The sequence below is a fragment of the Halichoerus grypus genome, chromosome 6 (genome assembly GCF_964656455.1).
Source record: "Halichoerus grypus chromosome 6, mHalGry1.hap1.1, whole genome shotgun sequence".
Lineage (NCBI taxonomy): Eukaryota > Metazoa > Chordata > Mammalia > Carnivora > Phocidae > Halichoerus > Halichoerus grypus.
Genome location: NC_135717.1, coordinates 121,894,504 through 121,916,106, shown reverse-complemented (window position 1 = coordinate 121,916,106; position 21,603 = coordinate 121,894,504). Strand labels below are relative to the sequence as shown.

General features: G+C 41.3%; 1 protein-coding gene across 4 annotated transcripts in view; it reads right to left on the bottom strand.

Moving 5' to 3' along the window:
- RBMS2 (RNA binding motif single stranded interacting protein 2) overlaps window positions 1-21,603 on the bottom strand; it is a 67,366-nt gene that overhangs the window by 23,927 nt on the left and 21,836 nt on the right. The gene's annotated exons all lie outside the window — the stretch shown is intronic.

Sequence of the window (21,603 nt, the reverse complement as noted above, 5' to 3'; positions counted from 1 at the left end):
TATACATTTAGATGCTGGAGAGTGAGGAAGATTCTAGCTCCTTGGAAAGAGTGAGTCCAAACTTTAACAGCAATTAACTCAATAGAGAGTAAAAACAAAACTAACTAAAGGAATTCCTCTCTGCCATAGAATAAGAACATATATAACTGTTTTTACCTATCTTTCATGAATAATGAGAGGCCAAAATGAGCTTGTTAAAGGTTTTTTAAAAAGGTACTTCGTTATAGTAGAATGTTTTTATCATACTGCTACTGGAGAATAGAGTGTAATGCCTCTTAAATAACCTATGTAATGAGACAGGGCTAATAAAATCTAAGTTCTATTTAAAAATGATGAAGACGAAATAATAAAACTTTATCAAATCATGAAAGTATAAATAAGTTTAACATAGATGATTCAAAACACTGTAGAATATGAGAACTGCAAAATCCCTGTAGGAGCTTGAACATTACTGTAAACTTAGACAAATAAAATGAAATACTAATGACCATGTAAAAATACTAATTACCAGTAAAAACTGAAATTTGTTACCATACTAATAGGGATTTAGTCCTAAGTTGCTTACAAATTTTTAAAAAGTTTAAGTGAATGAGCAATAGATACATTATGGTCAAGGAAACCCAAGATTTGGAACAAGTATCCCTTATCTTTTACTACTGATAGCAGGACAGGCAAGCAGACTCTGCTACATTTTTAAGGTACTTCTGTTAGAGGCAAATACCAAGTTGGCTGGAACATGGATCCATTCCTCATGGATATTTTAAATCCTTATGTTCTTTTTTTTTTTTTTTTTAAAGATTTTACCTATTTATTTGACAGCGAGAGAGGGAACACAAGCAGGTGGAGTGGGAGAGGGAGAAGCAGGCTTCCCACTGAGCAGGGAGCCTGATGTGGGGCTCGATCCCAGGACCCTGAGATCATGACCTGAGCCAAAGGCAGACGTTTAACCGACTGAGCCACCCAGGGGCCCCTAAATCCTTATGTTCTAATCAGGCTTTTAGTGTTTACATTTATATCGGGTTCATAATACCCTAAATTTGCATAGTTACCTATAATATACCATAGTCATATTCCAGTTCTCCCTAGGCTCAAAGCACTTTATAATATTAATCTATTTGGAATTGCTTCCCTCTCAAATGCTTTTTGGTGGTGGTGTGGAGGGCAAGCAGTACTAACAGAAGAAAAAGAGAAACATAAATATCAAAGAGAGGAAATCTTCCCCCCACAAAGAATCTTAATTAATGTGAAATGTGCTTCTTCTATTTTAAGGCCCTGACCTTGAGCAAACTTTAAAATAAAATCTGTGCTTGGGCTAAAATATGTTGAAGCAGGACTTTTCCTAACTTTATCACTACACACAATAAAAATGTGCACCCACATGCACAAACACAGTTTATCCCTTGGCTCTATACTGCAGCAAAGAAGAGACCCAAGATCACATTCTGAGAGGGCCCAAAGACTCATGACCTACTACAGCTCTCGCACACCCATTATAGTTCTCAACCCTGTCCCCATTCTCTTTGCCAGCACTTATACTAGGATTTCCCATATAGAACAATCCATGTGATGGTAGTGATAACAATCAGCCATGTGATGATGGTGACAGTCACGTGATATAGTCAATAAGGGCAGGATGGTGCGGGGGGCATGTGTGTATTTTTAAGCAACTTTCAGACAAGACAAAAATAAGGCAAATAAGCCGAAAAGTCATACATTCAGCTCTAGAAATGGCAGTACTCATTTTAAGAATGACATTGAAGGGGCGCCTGGGTGGCTCAGTCTGTTAAGCGTCTGCCTTTGGCTCGGGTCATGATCTCAGGGTCCTAGGATGGAGCAACCCCCAGCCACCCCAGGCTCAGCGGGAGTCTGCTTCTCCCTCAGCCTCTGCTCCTCCCCACCACTCATGCTCGCTCTCTCTTTCTCTCTCTGTCTCAAATAATCTTTTTCTTTTTTTTAATATTTTACTTATTTTTTTGACAGAGAGACATAGCCAGAGAGGGAACACAAGCAGGGGGAGTGGGAGAGGGAGAAGCAGGCTTCCCATGGAGCATGGAGTCCAATGCGGGGCTTGATCCCAGGACCCTGGGAACATGACCCCAGCCGAAGGCAGACGCTTAATGACTGAGCCACCCAGGCGCCCCTATAAATAAATAAATAATCTTAAAAAAAAAAAATGACATTGAAATCTCCATTGGATTACTAGATTTGCAATAATAATCAAATACTGGGGCACCTGGGTGGCTCAGTTTGTTAAACATCTGCCTTTGGCTCAGGTCATGATCCCAGAGTCCTGGGATCGAGCCCCGCATCGGGCTCCCTGCTCAGCGGCAAGCCTGCTTCTCCCTCTCCTTCTACTGCTCCCCCTGCTTGTGCTCTCTCGCTCTGTCAAATAAATAAATAAAATCTTTAATAATAATAATAGTAATAATCAAATACTAGTGGGTCAAATACTACCCCCTCCATTATCATTACTATCATAATTGCACCACCTGATTTAAAGTACATTCAAGACTGTGACCTATATTCTAATCATGATTGCTCCCAAGGTCAGAATAAGATTACTGCTAAAGATCATTCGGTAATATATGTCTTTCCTTGTCTCCAAGGAATTACTACTATTTACCCTCTGGCTGAGAAAGCCAAACTTTTTCTCCTTAGTAGGAGATTCTAGGCCTGGGGTGATGATGATGATAATGACAACGTCAACAAGGACAGAAAAAGCATCTCCAGTAGCATGAGACCATTTGCCTGAGTTTATCTATCCCCTTTCCCAACATGAGAGAACATCTCTAAGAGAAAGTATCAAAGATGCCAGGACTGTCCAAACAAGAACACAAGGGTTATTACTGAAGAAAGAGATAAACTGAAAAGACGTTACTGGTTTGCTACATAGCTATAACCTTGGTTTTAATACTAAGGTCTTAGCTCTTAACTTAAAAATATGACTTAGTTGATAATAAACTGGCTGCAAGGCCAGAAAAATTCCTAGGGAAAAAAAAAGATATGGTTGAAAAAAACCCCACAAACTTTTATCTCTTGATATTCCTACGCAGCTTCTGAAATTGCCACATAGGTTTGCCTCCAAAGAGAAATGGTAAAAATAAATAAATAAATAAATAAATAAATAAAACTTGAGAAAGCCCCTAAGTAAAGCCTATCTGGCTTCACAAAAGAAACTATTTGGACAGACATAATAACTAATGTAAACTAAAAATCTATGTTTAGGGGCCCCTGGGTGGCTCAGTCGTTAAGCGTCTGCCTTTGGCTCAGGTCATGATCCCGGGGTCCTGGGATCGAGCCCCGCATCCGGCTCCCTGCTCAGCGGGGAGCCTGCTTCTCCCTCTCCCACTCCCCCTGCTTGTGTTCCCTCTCTCACTGTGTCTCTCTCTGTCAAATAAATAAATAGTCTTTAAAAAAAATTTATGTTTACCTATTATATTATATAAGAGAGAAAAGGAGAATATGTACAACGGTACAGAGAACTGAGATATTCTTATGGGAGGAGAGAAGGATACGGCAGGATTGTCTCTCTTGACTCCTACTGAAATGGTTCTCTGAGGTCACTGGTCCTCTGTCAGGGCCTAGGCTAGAAACTGAAAAGCAAGATATTTCCTTAATCCTCCTGTACTATGGTAGATTTCATAAACCAAAGCAGACTCTAAATCTTAAAGCTAATTTGCTTCTTATCACTTTGTCCTAAAAAATGTCATTTTCGTGTGAGCATCAAATCCAGGGTTATTAGAAGTTGAAATACGAGGTTCTTTTTAGGAAGGGATAGAAATCTATTACAGCAGAACGCCTGGGTGGCTCTGTCGGTTAAGCCTCTGCCTTCAGCTCAGGTCACGATCTCAGGGTCCTGGGATCGAGTCCTACATCGGGCTCCCTGCTCAGCGGGGGGGCTGCTTCTCCCTCTGCCTGCCGCTCCCCCTGCTTGTGCTCTCTCTCAACAAACAAACAAATAAATAAAATCTTTTAAAAAAACAAAAAATCGGTTTAAAAGAAAAAAGAAATCTATTATAGCATCTATCAGCTAACTACATCCCTTTGAATGACATGTAGTTTTGTTTTGCTCCTAGAAGAAAAAGAAAAACTGGCAGGTTTTTACTTATAACCTTGGTTCATATTCATGTAGGTAGAACTCCTCAAGTCAGCTGAATCAGTGGCCATTGAGAACAGGACTTGGAGGGGCACCTGGGTGGTTCAGTCGGTTAAGCATCTGCCTTCAGCTCGGGTCATGATCTCTGGGTCCTGGGATCTAGGCCCGTGTTGGGTCCCCTGCTCAGTGTGGAGTCGTCTTCTCCCTCTCTCTTTGCCCCTTCCCTTGCTCATGTGCGCACACATTGCTCTCTCTCCTTCTCAAATAAATAAAATCTTAAAAAAAAAAAAGAAGAACAGGACTTGGAACTGTACTATGCCCTATAATTCCAAGATGTGAACTCTTTAAACTGGGGCCCTCACATTCGGCCTAGAATCTTAGATGCCTGGGATTATTAAATTTGCCTTCAGAAATAAAGGATGGTAGTATGTTATGTATCAAAGGAATATGTAAAGTTATCCAGTAGAAGAGTACTGGTATCGGTGTTCTTATGAAGGAGATTTAATTCTGGAAGTGAATGGGAAACATTAATGGGTTTATAAACAGAGAAACGGTATCACATATCTCAGCCGCATTATCAAAGCTGGTTCAGAGAGGTGGGAGACCAGAGGTGGTGAGACTAGTTAGGAGGTATTAGACATGTAGGGAGGTAAGGAAAAAGCCTAAAGATTGGTGGGGCAGTGTTTAAAGGATGTGCAGAGAATACACTTTGATATATCCCATGAGAATATCTGGGGATAAATACCAGGGGAAGGGCTGGTAGGATGGGGGTACAGAAATGTATAACTCCTTCATCTTCATCCAGAAAAAAAAATCAAACTCCCTTCTTGCTGTAGCAGGAATTTTATGTTTCCTGTCTTGCTGAGTTATAAGAAACTGGGAGAGACGACAGCGTTCTTCCTTTTGTTCTCTTTCAAGAGATCATAATGGTAGAGATGATATAATGCCGACTTTCCAATCACTAAGTTTTCATCAGATCTTTAAAAGAATGGTCCAGTCAGATAAGCTATTTGTTAATCAAACTATAATGTAATAAAACATTGTCTTTATTCTGAAAATTAGGTTCTGATCAAGTGTTCATTTTGCATGGTTTAATAAAATTCAAAAATCCTGTATCCATTCATTTGCCATCAAAGTCATCCCCATCCTGGGTCCTTAACTTTATTACCATCAGAGCAGGAGAAAACCCCATCCCATGTCTAGTGCCGAGCTAGCTAAGTTCCTGGCACATAGCATGCAGGCATGGATATTTGCTAAAAGGAGTAAAACAAACTCAGGGGATTTGCTATCATGTATCATTTTAGTAAACCCCTAAAAAAATCTCACAGATATTCAATCCAGTGGCCTGACATCAAAATTCCTATTGCAACTTGGATATGGATGATCTATAAGACATGTTCCTGGAGCTGGTGGTCTCTAGGACATACAACATACCTGAACTTTTAAAAAAAAATTATTTTTTAAGTAAACTCTACTCCACACATGGGGCTCGGACTCATGACTCCAAGATCGAGAGCCGCATGCTCTCCCATGCTCTCCCGACTGAGCCAGCCAGGTGTCCCAATATCTGAACATTTTTGTCTAAAATACATTATTCCCCTGGTTTCATCATAATATCTCTTAATAAGAGAAAGTCCACTTTCCCTGAGAAAGAGACCCTTTGCACTATTTGAGTCATTCGATAAATATCTGAATACCAACTATGTGCAAGCCTCACAAATGCGTAAGAGTATGAGTGAAATATTTCATAATAAATTTAAACACACCCCCACAAGGAGCCATTAAGGAATTCACAAACCAGAGCTTACAATCTAGATAACTAGCAGAATGAAATATGTGTGCTAATGGGGATCCAAGCAAAGCTGTATGAGTATGAAAGAAAAGACAGTTAATTCCTGAGGGAAAAGTTTCTCAAAAAAGACGGTGGTATCTTGAAGGATGTGTAGGATATTAAACTTTTCATGGGGAGCCATAGGAAATGCAAATCACAGTAATAATGAGATACCACTTCATATCCACTAGAATGGCTATAATAAAAAGATTACGGTTTTTTTTTTTTTAAAGATTTTATTTATTTATTTGAGACAGAGAGAATGAGAGAGAGAGAGCACATGAGAGGGGGAGGGTCAGAGGGAGAAGCAGGCTCCTCGCTGAGCAGGGAGCCCGATGCGGGACTCGATCCAGGGACTCCAGGATCATGACCTGAGCCGAAGGCAGTCGCTTAACCAACTGAGCCACCCAGGCGCCCAAAGATTACGGTTTTAATAGAAAATAACTTTGATGCTATAATCAACAAGTGTTGGCGAGAATATGAAGAATCTGGAACTCTTCTACACTGCTGGTGGGCACGTAAAATGACACAGCTGCTTTGAAAAACAGTTTGACAGTTCCTAAAATGGTTAGACATAGAGTTATCACATGACCCAGCAATTCCACTCCTAAGTATGTACCCAGGAGAACTGAAAACATATGCCCACACAAAACCTGTACACAAATTTCACAGCAGCATTATTTATAATAGCCAAAAGTGGAAACAACACAAATGTCTATCAACTGATGAATGGATAAAGTGTAGTGTATCCATACAGGAAACTACTATTCAGCTATAAGAAGGAATGAAGTACAGATACATGCTATAACATCAATGAACCTTCAAAACATGCAAAGTGAAAGAAGTCAGCCACAAAGGAGCACATATTATATGATTCTATTCACATGAAATATCTAGAACAGGCAAGTCTATAGAGACAGAAATTAGATTAGTGTGGGCACCTGGGTGGCTCAGTTGGTTAAGCATCTGCCTTCGGCTCAGGTCATGATCCCAGGGTCCTGGGATCGAGCCCCGAATTAGGCTCCCTGCTCAGCAGGAGTCTGCTTCTCCCTCTCCCTCTGTCCTTCCCCCCCACTCATGTTCTCACTGGCTCTGCTCTCTCTCTCTAATAAATAAATAAATAATCTTTTTAAAAAAAATGTGATGGGGATGGGTGCAGAGAAGAGGGCATTTCAACCACTAAAAACATCTTAAGATACTAGACAGCCACAGGCTAGCATGAACTAGCACAGAATTCAGCTTAAGTTGGCATCAGCCTACTTCATTTCCAGATAGAAAAGTCCCAAGATTAATATATTTTCTTAAAATTCAAGTGGAAATATAGATCAACCATTAAATCATATCAGAGCAAGAAAGGGATATTTCCAGGGCGCCTGGCTGGCTCAGTCAGAAGACCATGTGACTTTTGATTTCAGGGTTGTGAGTTCGAACCCATGTTGGGTGTAGAGAATACTAAAAAAAAATAAATAAGCTTAAAAAAAAAAGAAATGGATATTTCCTACATTCCTCCTCTCCTTAAAAAAACAAACATTAACAATATTAACAGCAAAACAAAACAAAAAGGCATCTCTGGAAAATGCAGAGCTTGAACCAGAGAACACATACCATGTGTCCACCATACCTGGTTTTAAAAGCTGAGTCAGCACTTTCTACTCTTTCCTTTTAACTCAAGTAAACTTGACATCACCTCCAGCTCATCTCCTCCTCCTCCTCTTTCATGGCTCTTACCACTATAATAGCAATCTGTTTCCCGAATCCCTTGACTACCAAGATGGTAACAGTAAGGTGCACCAACCATACGGCCACCAGGGAGTTATTTATATTTATACCAAGTGGTGTTCAGACTGGGTCTCAAGTACACGACTGATATTTAAAAACCCTCAGCCACAATAACTACAGAATCCTCAGTTAAGCATATAGCCACAGCATACTGCCCCGGAATCCATTTGCCCTTCCAGATCCACTCACCACTCTTGCCCACCTTGCTTTGTGTACCTGGCAGCTGACCATATAGAGCGCATGCGCAGGCTCCCTTGCCCTCTGGCTTCCAGCTGGATTTGCTAACCAGATGTACACCAGTAGGAGATCAAAGGGTAGGAGGAGAATGAGATCAGAGTATTCATTTCCCTAGCTCTTGCCAAAGCACCATGATTTGGCTGCATACTACTGAAGCCCACAGTTCTTTCCATACAGCTACTCTCAGATTCTGAGGTAATCTCTCTCACTACTTTGCTTTATTAGATCTAGAGGTAATGAGGTAATGTAGGCTCTGTAATTGCTGGCCATAGGGTACTCTGCTCTCTTTCACTGGTTTTGTTAAACCCCTCTGTAAATAGTCTCTTTATTAAATCTTTCTCAAATTACTCAATTTGGATATGCCATCTGTTTCCTTTTGGGACCCTGAATGATGAGCCAACCATTTTACCTTGAAGACTCGGGTGGAAGATTTATGTCAGAAGCTCTTGAGAAACCCTGCTTTCTTCAAAACTGAATAAAAAACCTTCTCACTGTGCAAAAATCCTCAAGGCACAATTTAACACAGAATTCTGTTCTCTGTCGATTTGTCTAAACTTTAACAGTGTCTTAAATCCTTTCACATTTATGATTTCACTTGATCTTCCTGACAACTCTGTGAGGTCGGAACAGGGGATATGTTATTCTCTTTTGAAACTTAGAAACTGAGGCCCAGTATTATTTCAGCGTTCCCTCTGTTATATCGCTTTGCTTTTTGTGAAGCAGAACCAAGGTACAGAAAACCCAAATACTGAAAGTACCCAAACCAGGGCAAACAGCTGAGTAAACACATAAAGCAGCCTTTTACATGACCCTATATCCTTTGTTTTTCTCCCTTCTGGAAAGAGAAGAGTTCTAAGTTCCCAGGCAATAGGTAATGTCTAGTGAGGGTAGAACATTTAAGGAACACAGGTATTTGAACTATGACTCAAATACGCTAAAGGAAATCTCTTATATAGACTGGTGCTTACAGAAACCAACTACAGCAAGAGCCCTTCACTGAAGTATATGGGCAATTCTATGGTGGGCAGAGCCCTTTTGGACACAGTGGTTTTAGGGAGCACAGCCCATGTCTGCAACCCAAGTAATAACCAACCATGTCACCAGTTTGTGGGTACATGTCAGTGTGGTAATACCTCGTATGTACCAGGAAACGTACAGCAGAGAGTTTAATAACTTCTCAGGACAACAGAAGAATCTCTAAGGGTTAAGCAGCTGAAGTCAGAACGTGACAGCCAACTGCTTGGGAAGAATAGGTGTGGAACACAACTGAGCCCCCACTGAGTGTTATTCTGCATTACCAAACGACTCCACTATTCAGCTTGGCTGGTGGATCATCTGTGTCCAGGAGAATATATGGCCTGGGAAGGAACTGTAAAGTGAACAAGAATAGCAGCATCATTAGAGCTCCATGGCTCAAAAAGAGAAGTGTATCTGCCTCTTCCACAATACAGCTCTTTCAGATAGAGAAAAGATAGGAAAAGAGAACGCCTGCCTATAGTCTGTTTTACCCTACCTCATCATTTACCATATTTTCATCATTTGACACAATTTCATTTTAGCCAAAAATAGATCATAAACCCACAGGAAGTTAGGAAACACCAGCACTCCTCTTTTCCACCCTCACACTACCTGTTCAAAGAATACCCAGATTGGCAGATTGGGGATCTGGTCTTATTAAGACTCAAAGTCATGAAAAGATTCTGCTCCTCTGGTCATTATAGAATTTTTTTTTCATTATAGAAATACTTTTGATTCACCAAACAATAAATACTGGCAATACTACACACCTGAAGGAACTGGCCTAACCCAATGATATGAAAGGTACGTGTGCCTACTCTATTTCCAGATCAAAATAAAATGTATATATGCAACCGGCCAGTAATACATCAGGTGTATCAAGTCCTTATCCTTGTTCTAGCCTGCCTTTTACAAGTCACAAAGACCTCACAAATTCTAATATAATATGCATACAAGTATCTCTAAAAAGATACAAGAGAAACAGCTGATAATTACGGCTACTAGAAAGGAACTAGGTATATGGAGGATGGGGTGAAAACACAGACTTTTTCTATATTTCATTAATACCCATTTGAACCTTTTGGGTTTGGGGGGGTTTTTTTGGTTGTTGTTTTTTTGGGAGGGTTCTTTTTTTTTAAGTTAAATTCAATTAATTAACATATAGTGTATTATTAGTTTCAGAGGTAGAGTTCAGTGACTCATCAATCTTATATAATACCCAGTGCTCAGGGGCACCTGGATGGCTCAGTTGGTTGAACAGCTGCCTTCGGCTCAGGTCATGACCCCAGGGTCCTGAGATCAAGCCCCGCATTGGGCTCCCTGCTCAATGGGGAGCCTGCTTCTCCCTCTCCCTCTGCCTGCCGCTCCCCCATGCTTGTGCTCTCTCTCTCGCTATCTGTCAAATAAATAAAATCTTAAAAAAAATACCCAGTGCTCATTCCATCCAGTGCCCTCCTTAATGCCCATAACCCAGTTACCCCATCCCCTCACCCCTTCCCATCCAGCAAACCCTCAGTTTGTTTCCTATGATTAAAGTCTCTTATGGTTTGTCTCCCTCTCTGATTTTGTCTTGTTTTATTTTTCTCAGGTTTGTTTCTTTTACCAGCCAGAATCATGCTGTATGTATTGTTCTTTGATGTGTTTGTTGGAGATGTTCTCAGCCTAGCACACTCCTTTTATCCATTATATATTCCACAAAATTAGTGTCACTATTTGGGTTGCTTCATTCTGCTGTTATAATTATTTTTTTAAGATTTTATTTATTTATTTGACAGAGAGAGAGACAGCAAGAGAGGGAACACAAGCAGGGCGAGTAGGAGAGGGAGAAGCAGGCTTCCCACTGAGCAGAGAGCCCGATGCGGGACTCGATCCCAGGACCCTGGGATCATGACCTGAGCCGAAGGCAGACACTTAATGGCTGAGCCACCCAGGCGCCCCTGCGATTATAATTATGTCCACTTTGGGGCATAAACATGAGCACAGGGGCTGGAATTTGAAGGAAAGAGTGTCAGTTTGAGTCCTTGTCAATCTGAGGTGAAGGTGTGTTTACTTGGCATTGAGCAGGTGGCAGGCCATGCATACTGACTCGGGCAGGAGGGTGGCTGGACTGTGAATTTGGGACCCACAGGCCGATGACATCATGTGTGATGGGGACGTGGCTGGCTTTGCTCCTGGTCATGAATTCCTTTGACTTTTGTCTGGGAAACTCTATCTCACCTTCTATACTGAATGAAAGCCTTGCTGAATAAAGTATTCTTGGCTGTAGATTTTTTCCTTTTAGCACTTTGAATATACCATGCCACTCCCTTCTGGCCTGAAAAAGTTTCTCCTGAAAAACCCACTGATAGCTTTATGGGGTTTCCCTTGTATGTAACTGCTTTCCTTTCTCTTGCTGCTTTTAAAATCCTCTTTATCACTACTTTTGGCCATCTTATTTACTTTGTGTCTTGTGCAGAACTCTTTGGATTGGTTTTGTTGGGGGCTATCTGTGCCTCCTGGATCTGGATTTCTCTTTCCTTCCCCAGATTCAGGAAGTTTTCAGCTATTATTTCTTCAGATAAATCTGCCCCGTTTTCTCTCTTCTCCTTCTGGGATCCCTATCATGCAACTGTTATGCTTGACAGTGTCGCTGAGTTCCTTGGGCCTATTCTTTTTTTTTTTTTTTTTTTTAAGATTTTATTCACTTATTTGTCAGAGAGAAAGAGACACAGCACAACCAAGGGGAGTGGCAAGCAGAGGGAGAAGCAGGCTCATCACTGAGCCAGGAGCCTAATGCGGTACCCAATCCCAGGACCCCGGGACCATGACCCAAGCCAAAGGCAGACACTCAACCAACTGAGCCACCCAGGTGTCCCCCCAGGCCTATTCTCATTTTGCATATTTTTTCCCCTCTCATCTGCTCAACTTGATTACTTTCCATTACTCTGTCCTCCAGGCTGCTGATTTGTTCTTCTACTTCCTCTTGTTTGCTATTTATTCCAGGTGGTCTATTTTTATTTTCATTTAGTGAGTTCATTATCTCTAATTGGTTCTTTTTTAGGTCTCCTGTCTCTTGGTGGAGGGTCTCGTGGAGGTCCTGCACTCCTTTCTCAATTCTAGCGAGTATCTTTATGAGCATTACTTTAAATTCACTATCAGACATATTATCTCCATTCTGTTTAACTCTCTTGCTATGATTTTGTTCCACTCTTTCAGTTGGGACATATACCTCTGTCTCCTCATTTTGTCTATTGCTGCATCTGTTTCCACATGTTAGGAAAGTCAGTTACGTCTCCCATACTTGAAAGTAGTGGCTTTATGAAGAAGAGGTCTTGGAGTGCCCTGCAGCACAAAGTCTCCTTTTCACCAGAAAATAGTGCTTCAGGGTGTCTCCTTGTGTGTTGCGTGCACCCTCCTGTTGTGGCTGGGATGTGTTTGCCTTCAGTCCAGCCTGCAATGGCTCTCTTTGCCCTGTTGCAGGCAGAGTCTGGTGCCTGTGGTGTTAGTGGGCTGGTCCGGGGTCGCCTTGGGCTTGAGTTGAGTCAGACCGGGTGTTTGCCAGAGATGAAGTAGCACCAAACTGCAGGACACTTTCCCTGTGTTGTTCCCTGAGAAGCTTTTACTGGTGGGGTGTGGGGGGCCTACAGTCAGACCAACTGCCTGCCCCCCAGCCCACTGCTGGGGTCACAGTCAGACTGGTGTGTGGTTATCTTCTCCTTCCCCTGGAGCATGACTCACTTTGGAGTGCTGCTGACCCTTGTCTGGGCTGCTTGCACACTGCCAGGCCTGTGGCACTGCTTTGATGGGATCTTGCCAAGAACGTATCGGAGTAGGTGGATCTGCTTTGCTGTGGCCTCTTGTCTGTGCCGGGCTGCAGAGAGTCTGTTCTGCCAGTCTTCGGGTCACTTTCTGAGCTATTTATGCCAATGTGGGTGTTCTCTAGGTTGCCACGTGGCAAGAGGTGAGCCCAGGGTCCTCCTACTCCGCCATCTTCCCAGCAGCCTCTGCCTGAACCTTTGTTTTACACCAAGTCCATACATCTATTATCTATTTAAAAACAAATAAAAGTTGGGGCAGCTGACAGGCTCAGTCAGTAGAGCATCCAACTCTTTTTCTTTTTTTAAGATTTTATTTATTCATTTGAGAGAGAGAGTGAGAGAACAAGCAGAGGGGTAGAGGGAGAGGGAGAAGCAGGCTCCCTGGCAAGCAGGGAGCCCGACGCGGGACTCGATCCAGGGACGCGGATTTCATGACCTGAGCCAAAGGCAGACACTCAACTGACTGAGCCACCCAGGTGCCCCAAGCATCCAACTCTTGATCTCAGGTCTTGAGTTTGGGCCCCACATTGGGTGTAGAGATTTTTTCTTAAGTTTATTTTTTTAGTACTCTCTACACCCAATGTGGGGCTTGAACCCAAGACCTCGAGATCAAGAGTCAGATGCTCTTCTGACTGAGCCAGCCAGGTGCCCCATGATTACTTTAAAATAAATAAATAAAAGTCTCTTAAAATTTTGACAGGAGCGCCTGGGAGGCTCAGTTGGTTGGGTGTCTGCCTTCAGCTCAGGTTATAATCCCAGGGTTCTGGGATCAAGCCTGGTGTCAGGTTCCCTGCTGGGTGGGAAGTCTGCTTCTCCTTCTCCCTCTGCACTCCCCCTGGTTGTCCACTCTCTCTCCCTCCCTCTCTCTCAAATAAATAAAATCTTAAAAAAAAAAAAAACCTGACATACTATTTTTTTTTTAAGTAGGATAGAATATTGGGGCACCTGGGTAGCTCAGTCAGTTAAGCATCTGCCTTCCACTCAGCTCATGATCCCAGGGTCCTGGGATTCAGCCCCGTGTCAGGCACCTGGCTCAGTGGGGAGTCTGCCCCTCTCCCCAACCCCTGCTTGTGCTCACTCTCTCTCTCAAGTGAATAAATCTTAAAAAAAAAAAAAAAAAAAGTAGGATAGAACATTAAAACACTTGAGTCTATATAGCCTAAGTCCTGGATCCATGATCTTCTAATTCCTAAAATACCTTAAATCTCAAAAAGACAGTGATCTGAACAAAACTAGTCCTTAGCAAAGTGTTAACCTACTTCATCAAACTCAAGACCTTAAACTACAATTGGAATGGGGCAGAGGTTGGAGGTAAGGTGTGGAGGTGAGGACTTGTTGCTAAACAGCACTGAATGTCAAAAACCAATTACAGTTTATCCTTAAACAACACAGGGTTGAACTGTGCAGGTCCACTTACACGCAGATTTTTTCGATACAGTACAGTACTGTAAATGTCTTTTTTCTTCCTTACGATATTCTTTTTTTTTTTTTTTTTAAGGTTTTACTTATTTGCGAGAGAGAGAATGAGAGACAGAGAGCATGAGAGGGAGGAGGGTCAGAGGGAGAAGCAGACTCCCTGCCAAGCAGGGAGCCCGATGCGGGACTCGATCCCGGGACTCCAGGATCATGACCTGAGCCGAAGGCAGTCGCTTAACCAACTGAGCCACCCAGGCGCCCTTCCTTATGATATTCTTAATAACATTTTCTTTTCTCTAGCTTACTTTAATGGTGAGAATACAGCATATAATACATATCACATACAAAGTATGTATTAATCAACCGTTTATGTTATTGGTAAGACTTCTGGTCAACAGTAGGCTATTAGTAGTTAAGTTTTGGGAGAGTCAAAAGCTATACCCGGATTTTCGACTGCACAGGGGTTCAGTGTCCCTAATCCTGGCATTGTTCAAGACAAAGGGATAAGTTCCCCAAAAAAGGAGGAGAAAATTTTCTTTTTTAATTCTTTATTTAAATTCAATTTAGTTAACATACTGAATTATTAGTTTCAGGGGTAGAGTTTAGTGATCATCAGTAGCATATAACACCCAGTGCTCATCAAGTGCCCTCCTTAATGCCCACCACCCAGTTACCCCATCACCCCATCCACCTCCTTTCCAGCAACCCTCTTTGTTTCCTAGAGTTAAGAGTCTCTTGGGGCACCTGGGTGGCTCAGTCAGTTAAGCATCTGCCTTTAGCTCAGGTCATGATCCCAGGGTCCTGGGATCGAGCCCCACATCGGGCTACTTGCTCGGGGGGGGGAGGGCAGGGAGCCTGCTTCTCCCTCTCCCTCTGCCTGCCACTCCCCCTGCTCCTGTTCTCTCTCTCTGTGTGTCAAATAAATAAATAAAATATACATATTTTTAAAAAGTCTCTTATGGTTTGCCTCCCTCTCTGTTTTTATCTTATTTTCTTTTTCCTCCCCTTCCCCTATGTTCATCTGTTTTGTTTCTTAAATTCCATATATGAGTGAAATCATACGGTATTTGTCTTTCTCTGAAGGAGAAAATTCTATCCAGTTCCTGGATAGCAATGTGTAAGATTATGTAAGAATTTCTGCAAGGTCCAGTATCCACAGTCACATAAATATATACTATGTATGTAACAGCTATAATATAGTAGCATCTATAAAGAATATAAAAAAGGGAAAATCCTTACTCTCTTAAGTTGATATATTAAAAGAGCTACTTTTCTTTTTCCTTATTACAAAATAATTTTGACAGAACTTACAGCACAGAATCTCAGGCTCCTACTTAGCTACTAAAGGAATCATGTGGAGGTGAAATTAGAAAAAAATTTAGAAAGGGAATAAGGGACTTATACTTTAAGACAACCTTCTACTGTCCCTGACATCTTTCCTTTTCTCTAGTCTCCCTCTTCTCTCCTACTCCCTTCCTTTCTTCCTCCACTTTTCCCCCTTCTTTTCTATCTTTGCTTAGGCTTACTCCTGACAGTTTTGTTCAGTGATATCCTTAAGTAATAACTAGTCTGGTTGTGGTAAAGTTGCTCACATCCTACCTGTTAAAAAAAAAAAAGAAGAAGAAGAAGATGACACTTCTGGCAGAGGATAGGAAGCAAAGTTTAATAACAAGAACTTTGGGGCACCTGGGTGGCTCAGTAATTAAGCGTCTGCCTTCGGCTCAGGTCATGATCCCGGGGTCCTGGGATCGAGCCCCACATTGGGCTCCCTGCTCGGCGGGAAGCCTGCTTCTCCCTCTCCCACTCCCCCTGCTTGTGTTCCCTCTCTCGCTGTGTCTCTGTCAAGTAAATAAATAAAAATCTTAAAAAAAAAAAATAACAAGAACTTTTTTTTATTTTATAATGGAAAACATATACAAAAATAAACAAGAGTATAACGAATCCTTACATACTTACCACTTAGCTTCAGCAATTATTCACGGACAAACTGCTTCATCTGTAGCTCTACCTATTTCCCCACCTCCCATAGGATTTCAAAGCAAATACTAAATATATCATGTCATTCTAAAATATTTCAGCATGTAACCTGGAAAAAAATATTTTTTTCAAGTTTATTTACTTACTTAAGCAATCTTTACACCCAATGTGGGGCTCAAACTCACAAAGCTGAGACCAAGAGTTGCACACTCTTCAAACTGAGCCAGCCAGCCAGGGGGCACCTGGGTGGCTCAGTTGGTTAAGCGACTGCCTTCGGCTCAGGTCATGATCCTGGAGTCCCTGAATCGAGTCCCGCATCAGGCTTCCTGCTCAGCAGGGAGTCTGCTTCGCCTTCTGACCCTCCCCCCTCTCATGCTCTCTCTCTTTCATTCTCTCTCTCTCAAATAAATAAAATCTTTAATAAAAAAAAAAAAAAAAAAAAAACTGAGCCAGCCAGGTGGCCCTGAAAAAAAAAAACTCTCTTTTATAAAACAAAGCACAATATCATTATATCACCTAAAAAATTAATAATTCCTGGGGTGTCTGGCTGGCACAGGTGGTAGAGCATATGACTCTTGACCTTGGGGTTTTAGGTTTGAACCCACATTGGGCGTAGAGCTTACTTAAAAAAAAAAAAAAAAAAAGAAAAACTTCCATTTGTCTCACAGATGTCAAATTTTTGTTTTGTCTCATCTTGAAGTTTATTTGTTTGAAAATAGGATCCAGGAGTGCCTGGGTGGCTCAGTCGTTAAGCGTCTGCCTTTGGCTCAGTTCATGATCCCAGGGTCCTGGGATGGAGCCCCGCATTGGGCTCCCTGCTTCTCCCTCTCCCACTGCCCCTGCTTGTGTTCCCTCTCTCGCTGTCTCTCTCTGTCAAATAAATAAATAAAATCTTAAAAAAAAAAGAAAGAAAAAGAAAATAGGATCCAAAGGATCCAAATAAGGTCCACATATTGTGACTGGCTGCATGTCTGACATCTCTTAAATCAATAGGTTCCCTATTCATTCCTTTTTTTTTTTCTTTTGCAATTTATTTGTTAAGGAAATTGTGTTGGTTGATACATAGTAGTATAAATATTAAATCATTCAAAAAACATTTATTAAGTGCCTACTATTCGGAGAATAAAAACAAGAAGCTATAACTGAACAACTGGGGTGCCTGAGTGGCTCCGTCAGCTAAGTGTCCAACTCTTGATTTCGACTCAGGTCATGATCTCAGGGTTGTGAGATGGAGCCCGAGCCCTCCATCAGGCTCTGGGCTGGGCATGGAGCCTACTTAAAATTCTCTCCCTCGACCCCTCCCCTCTCTCTAAAAAAATAATAAATATATATAACTGAACAATTATTGTTGTATTTTATGTAACGTAACATGTGGAGATGCTATGAAGAAATGCAAAATAAGAAAAGACTGGCCTTAAACGGGCATAAAATGTAATGCAAAAACAGAATAATGACATAAAAAAAAAATCAAAACAAAAAATAGTGACAATGTAAAAGTGCCCCGGCCTAGGCTCTCAAAAGTGACTACTGAAGTTAATCTACAAACAAAACAAAATAAAACACACAAAAAAACTGGAAAAGCGAATACAAGAAAACTGCAACTGACCTATTATTTTATTATCTTTTTATCAGGCAAAGAGAAGGCAAAATAACATTTGCTGGCTATCTACTATGTTCCAAGCCCTAGAGGATTTTGTTATCTAATATAATCTTTACAAAGAAGATAATAAGACAAGTATCATTTACATTTTGGTTTTTATTGATTTGGAAACTGAGATTCAGAGGAGTTTGTTACTTTCCCAAGTTCACATAATTAATCAAGAGTAGAATCTTACTCTTAATGCAGGATCATCTGGCTCACACACTCATAGCCTTTCCATTGCTATTTCTTTGAAAAAGCAATGGCTTTCACAAACTATAAGCAAGGTCAATAATTAACCCCAATTATTAAAAAAAGAAAAATCAATTTCTAAAACGTCTTTAAGGGATGACCTGGGTGGCTCAGTCGGTTAAGTGTCTGCCTTCGGCTCAGGTCATGATCTCGGGGTCCTGGGATCGAGTCCCACATGGGGCTCCACTCCCACATCAGGCTCCCTGCTCAGCAGGAGGCCTGCTTCTGCTTCTCCCTCGGCCTGCTGCTCCCCGTGCTTGTGCTTGCACGCTCTCTCTCTCTCTCTGACAAATAAATAAATAAAATCTTTTAAAAAAATACCCCATTCCCCTAACCCCCTCCCCTTTGTTGTCATTTTTTGACTCTTCATTTAAAGAAGTTTTATTTATTTATTTGAAAGCCTAAGGAGAGGGAGAGAGATGGGGGAAGAGCCAACGAAGCAATCAGATCACACACAATATTTGTCAATTAAGTTCACCACCTTATATGGTTCATGGCACCCCAAAACAATTAAAATAGTAACATCAAAGATCACTGATCACAGATTACCATAAACAATAACAATTTTAAAAATCTGAAATATTGCAAAGATTACCAGAATGACACGAAGTGAGCAAATGCTATTGGAAAAATGGTGCCAAGTTGCTTAACACAGGGCTGCCACAAATCTTCAATTTGTAAAAAACACAATACCTGCACAGAACAATAAAGTGAAGCACAATAGGATGAGGTATGCCTATACACATTTAGCTTTGCTACTCCACAATGGTTTTTTGTTTGTTTAGAGAGAGAGAGCATGAGTGGGGAGAGGGGCAAAGGGAGAGGGGGAGAGAGAGAATCCCAAGCAGGTTCCGTGCTCATGGAGCAGCCCAACATGGGGCTTGATCTCAAGACCCTGAGATCATGACCTGAGCCGAAGGCAGATGCCCAACAACTGAGCCACCCAGGCGCCCCAAACCCCAACATTCTTTAAGGGCAAGGCAAGTATTATTTTTGGTAGTTGAAATGGGGGGGGAGGGGTAAACTGTTAGCATGCCTGGTTCTCCCAGTTTGCAAATCCTGTAATTATGAAATAATGATTTAATAATAATTCAACTTGGGTTAACAACAACAACAAAAAATCATTTTCTTTCCTTTATTTTACAAATGAGGAAAAATCAGATTCAGTTTTTATATAGGCACTCAATTATTCACTATTCATTTAGGAATTAAGCAGGCAATGAATCAATGTTTACTAAACGTTTTTTCCTTGATTATAGATCCCTTTAACTAGCAGAAAGTGGTTACAACACAGGCTCAAAAAAATAAAAAAATAAACACAGGCTACAAAGACTTAGGTTTGATTCTAGTGTGGCCATGTACTAGCTGTGTGACTCTCGATTAGTTGCCTAACCTTACTGGTAACATGGGGACAGTAACAGCACCTATGCAATAGAATTGTTATGGAGATGAAAATAAATACATGTAAGGCTCTTATAATAGCGCCTGAGATATAAAAAGAGTTCACATCTATTTATTTAACAAATACTGAATGCCTGCTTTAGAGTACCTGGCAAGGACAGGTACCAAGGACAAAACGCTGAGCTATACCAGAGATAGTCTTGGTCCTAATGACATTTAGCATTTAGCGGAGATAAAGACATTAATCAAATAATCATAAAGTAATTGCATAATTACCCACCGTGATAAATGGGCTAGAAAGAAAAAGAACAGAAAGCTGTGACCTACTTTAGTTAGTCTGGTCAAAAAGGTGATATTTAAGAGCAACTTCAAGGATGAGAAGAAACTAGCCATTCAGAGAATGAAAGAGAAGATCATTTCAGAAAGAGGGAATGTGGGCAAAAGATATAAGGTGGGACTTTTTTTTTTAATATTTTATTTATTTATTTGACAGAGAGAGAGAGAACACAAGCAGGGGGAGCAGCAGGCAGAGGGAGAGGGAAAGCAGGCTCCCTGCTGAGCAGAGAGCCCAATGCGGGGCTTGATCCCAGGACCCTGGGATCATGACCTGAGCCGAAGGCAGACGCGCTTAACCAACTGAGCCACCCAGGCGCCCCATAAGGTGGGACTTTCAAATGAATCTAAAAGGAACAGAAGGCCAGTGAAGCTAGAGTGTAATGAAGGAGGGAGAGGGACACAGAGCCTTCCAGCCTGTGTTGAAGTACTTGGTTTTCATTCTGAACACATTAGACCGTTGGTGAATAATTTTATGCAAGAAAGAAGTTATAAGATCCGATCAATGTTTTGAAAATATTACTGTGGCTACTATGGGAAGAACAAATGAGAGTGAGGCAGGAGTTGAAATGGGAAGATCAATTAGGCAGTCACTATAGTACCCAAACAAGAAAATGCAGTCTATAACTGGAGAGATGGCAGTAAAGATTTAAAAAAAAAAAAAAAAAAAGGGTGGAAAGATTTGAGATTTAGTTTATAGGTAGAATCAACAGGACTAGTTTATAGATTGGATGTAGGCAAGGACAGCTGGAGTAACTGGATGGATGGCAGTATCATTTATAACACTGTAGAGATTAGGGGAGGGCAATTTGAGGACTACAAAGTAAGCATTACAGTTTGAATATGTTAAATTTGAGGGGCACCTGGCTGGCTCAGTCGGTAAAACATTTGACTCTTGATCTCAGAGTCATGGGTTCAAGCCCCACATTGGGCCTAGAGCTTACTTAAAAAAAAACAAAAAACAAAACAAACAACCAAACAAAAAGAAAAACTTGAATCATCTGTGAGATTTCCAGAAAAAATATCAATTAGGCAGTTGGATACACAGAGGAGAGGTCTGGCCTAGCAATTATAATCTGTAAATCTGTTAGCATAGTAATAACTAAAATCTAGGAAGAAAGTGTATTTAAAGAGAAGGTAAGGTAAGAAGGTCTAAAGAACCTAAAGAACTCTAAATAATCAGAAATTGAATAAAGTAACTGACAAAGAGACCAAAAGGGCAAGACCCAAAGTGGTTGTGTAACCGGAGGCAAGGAAAGAGAGTATTTCAAGAAATGGAGAATAGTCAAACAAACAAAACCAAAAACAAAACAAAAACAAACCTAGTTGGATTTGGCAACTTGAAAGTACTTTATTGACTAGATCAAACAAAAGAATCAGTGAGCCTGAAGAGTGATCATTTGAAATTGCCTAGTCAGGGGCACCTGGGTGGCTCAGTAGTTAAGCGTCTGCCTTCGGCTCAGGTCATGATCCCAGGGTCCTGGGATCGAGCCCCACATCAGGCTCCCTGCTCAGCGGGAAGCCTGCTTCTCCCTCTCCCACTCTCCCTGCTTGTGTTCCCTCTCTTGCTGTCTCTCTGTCAAATAAATAAATAAAATCTTTAAAAAAAATATATATATATATATTTTATCCACTTATTTCAGAGACAGCACAAGCAGGGGGAGCAGCAGGCAGAGGCAGAGGGAGAAGCAGGCTCCCCACTGAGTAAGGAGCCCAATGCGGGACTCGATCCCAGGATTCTGGGATCATGACCCTAGCGGAAAGCAGACGCCAAACTGAGCTACCCAGACCCCCTTAAATAAATAAAATTTTAAAATTAATTAATTAA